The following is a 3,175-nucleotide window of genomic DNA, read 5'->3' as shown; positions in this document are numbered from 1 at the left end:
TGCCTTAGGAACTACACCACCAAAGCTCCGAAGAGGCCAATTAAAATACAACAATTGATCTCTCCTCATCAGCAGCAAAGAAGAATGAAGCAAACCAAAGAGGCATGGAAAATTAGTTCAAGGGACCATGCAAACCTCAGCCTACATGATGCTGAGACAAGAACTAGACAGTGCCCAGCTATCATTGTCATCCACTTGAAAGGGATTAGTGTGGGAAATCCTGGATAGAGTGGAAGAAAAATGTGGAACAAAACTCAAAACCATAAAAAAGACCAGACTCACTGGTCTGATAGACACTGGTGAAACTTATGAGACATAGGCCCCTGGTCACCCTTTGGGCCTGAAATTGAACTCTGTCCTGCGGCTTCCAGTCAAACAATAGACAGGTGTATAGGGTAAACATTTACACAAGGTAGGTACAATCTTCAGGAAAATCAACCATGTGAGAGCTGGAAGGCAGTATTTGCATGGGGAGATAGCTCAGAGACAGAAATACATAGGAAACAAAGAAACAGGGAAGAAGTGGGAGGAGGGTTCTTACATGGTGGGGATAGCAATCAATGTCATGAAACAAAACGTGTATGAACTGCTGTATGGAAAAGGAATTTGCTTTGTTTCACCAAAATCAAAGCGAAAAATTAAAGAAAACCGTATGGAGCATAGATATACTCTTACACACATAGGGTCTCCATGAGCCAGCATCAAAAAGAAAACAACCAACCAAATTCTATACATAGAGAATAAAAATGTTGCTGAAAATGTCCAAGATCATATATGGTTAAGTAAAAAATGGTTCAACAGAAAGACTAAGTAAGAGAGTAAATTGTTTCTGGAGAGAAAGACAAAGATATGCACAATAGGAAAGAAAGAAAATATAAGATTCAATATATCCCATCACTGTCACCTTAAACAACTGGTGCTCTCTCTCCTCTGCATCACTCGAATGAGAGCATTTTTCACTTCTTTGTTCCTAAGACTATAAATGAGAGGGTTCAGCCTGGGGATCACAATAGAATACAAAACAGAAGCCACTTGGTCTTTTCCCAAAGAATAGAATTTACTTGACCTTAAATAAGTAAATATCATGGTGCCATAGAAGATGGAAACTCCCAGGAGGTGGGAGGCACAGGTAGAGAAGGCTTTTCTTTTTTCTGACGTGGATTTGATTTTCAGGATCGTAGAGACAATGGACACATAGGACACAGAGATTGTGATAAGTGACACTATTAGGGTGGAGCCAGCAAGAAAGAATATCATATCCTCAATGGCATGTGTGTCAGTGCAGGACAGTACTAAAATTGGGGCTATGTCACAGAAAAAATGATGGATCACGTTGTTGCATAAATACAAAGTATTGATAAAAAGCACACTGAGAATGGAGTCAATAAAGCCAATCACATAGGATGCAGCGATGAGGGAGCAGCAGATTGCCGTGGACATAACAACTGGGTATTGTAGAGGGTTGCAGATAGCTGCATAGCGATCATAGGCCATTGAAGAGAGAAAAATACATTCAGTGGCTCCAAAGAAGATAAAAAAAAAACATTGGAGTAAAACAAGCCCCAAATGAAATATACTTAGTGGAACTCAGTAAGTTCTCTAAGCTTTTAGGGGTAACAATTGTTGATAAACTGAGATCAAGGAAGGACAGGTGACTGAGGAAAAAATACATGGGGGTGTGAAGCTGGAGGTCCAGGCGGATTAGCAGTATCATCCCTGCATTCCCCAGCACAGTCACCAGGTAAATCAGGAGAAAGAGACTAAAGAGGACCAGCCGCAACTCTTCAGACTCTGTCAGTCCCATAAGGATGAAGTCAGACATGTTTGTGTTATTTTTTCTACCCATAGTGTGCACCTTCTCCAAACTGTGGGAGATTAAAGTTGATACTTAGCATCAGTGACTTCAAACAAGTCTTTGTTTATATGAATGACCTGGCCTTAATAAAAAAAAATAGATTAGCATTTCTGAAAATTGATGATAAAGAGTGGTTACATAATGTGCCTGAACAAAATCTTAATTTCATTGGCATATATAAATATGGGTTTAAGTTGATATTGGAATATTATACAATAAAAAAATATTACATGTATTACACAATGATCATGAAATTCCAGTGTTCTCAACACTTCCGTTTTTTTTTTTTTTTTTTCATTTAATTTCAAATAAATATTTCACTATAGGTGTAATTGTTTGCTACCTTTTTAGGCAAGAAAGTCCACACAGAATTTTAGATAATTTATCCAAAGTCAGAGATAGAAAATGTTGGTTCTCTGATTCTGTTGTGTTGTTGTTGATGTTATGTGCCGTCGAGTCGGCCCCAACTCATAGCAACCCCTCCTTGGGTTTCTGAGGCAGTATCACTACGGAAGTAGGATTGCCCAACCTTCCTTCCGAGGAGTGGCTGGTGGGTTTGAACCGCCAGCCTTCTGGTGAGCAGTCAAGTGCTTTTAGCCACTATGCTACCAGAGCTCCCAGATTGATTCTGTTGTATCAGGTTTATTAGAAATAGTATGCTGATATCACTATATTCTAAGTTACAGTTCATTTCTGCTGCCTGAAAATGATTGCAAACATATTAAGCACTTAGATAATTAAACTCTTAACATATCAGTTACTGTCTTTTTGTTCTAACATTATTTAAAACTACTAACAAATCAGAAATTTCATGTTTTGGGGTCTTTGTTGTGGTGGATTAAAGTGTAGACCACAAAACATTGATTTCCAGAGGACATTTTATTATTTTAACTTAATCATTCAAAGTCAAATTCCTTTTTAAACTTATTTCCAAACTATGAATATGTTCTCATACCACCGATACACTCAAACCTACAAATCTCTTTCCACAAATGCTGGCATAACTAAGAAGAAATCCTAAATATGTATCTATATATTTTATAATGTTTCCTCATTTGATCTAACATAAACCAAACTAAAATCCATGTCCATCGAGTTGATACCTACTTACATTAACCCTAAAGGGCAGAGTTGAACTGCTCAATAAAGTTCCCAAAATTGTGATCTTTTTAGAAAGCAGACTGACACACCTTTCTCCAGGGGAGAGGCTGGTAGATTGGAACTGTTAACATTTTGGTTATCAGTGGAATGCTCCTATAACTACCCTCTTATTTTCAGAATAATACTTACCATGAGTCACTAGGGGTGAAAATAATTTTC

General features: G+C 37.8%; 1 pseudogene; it reads right to left on the bottom strand.

The window, feature by feature from the left end:
- Positions 1 to 900: 900 nt before the first annotated feature.
- On the bottom strand, positions 901 to 1,846 carry LOC122152088 (annotated as a pseudogene).
- Positions 1,847 to 3,175: the final 1,329 nt, after the last annotated feature.

Source organism: Orycteropus afer, unplaced genomic scaffold, assembly GCF_000298275.1.
Source record: "Orycteropus afer afer isolate SDZICR_OR568_19922 unplaced genomic scaffold, OryAfe1.0 scaffold01602, whole genome shotgun sequence".
Lineage (NCBI taxonomy): Eukaryota > Metazoa > Chordata > Mammalia > Tubulidentata > Orycteropodidae > Orycteropus > Orycteropus afer.
Note: the sequence above shows the minus strand (reverse complement) of the source record. Positions and strands in the feature narration are given on the sequence as shown.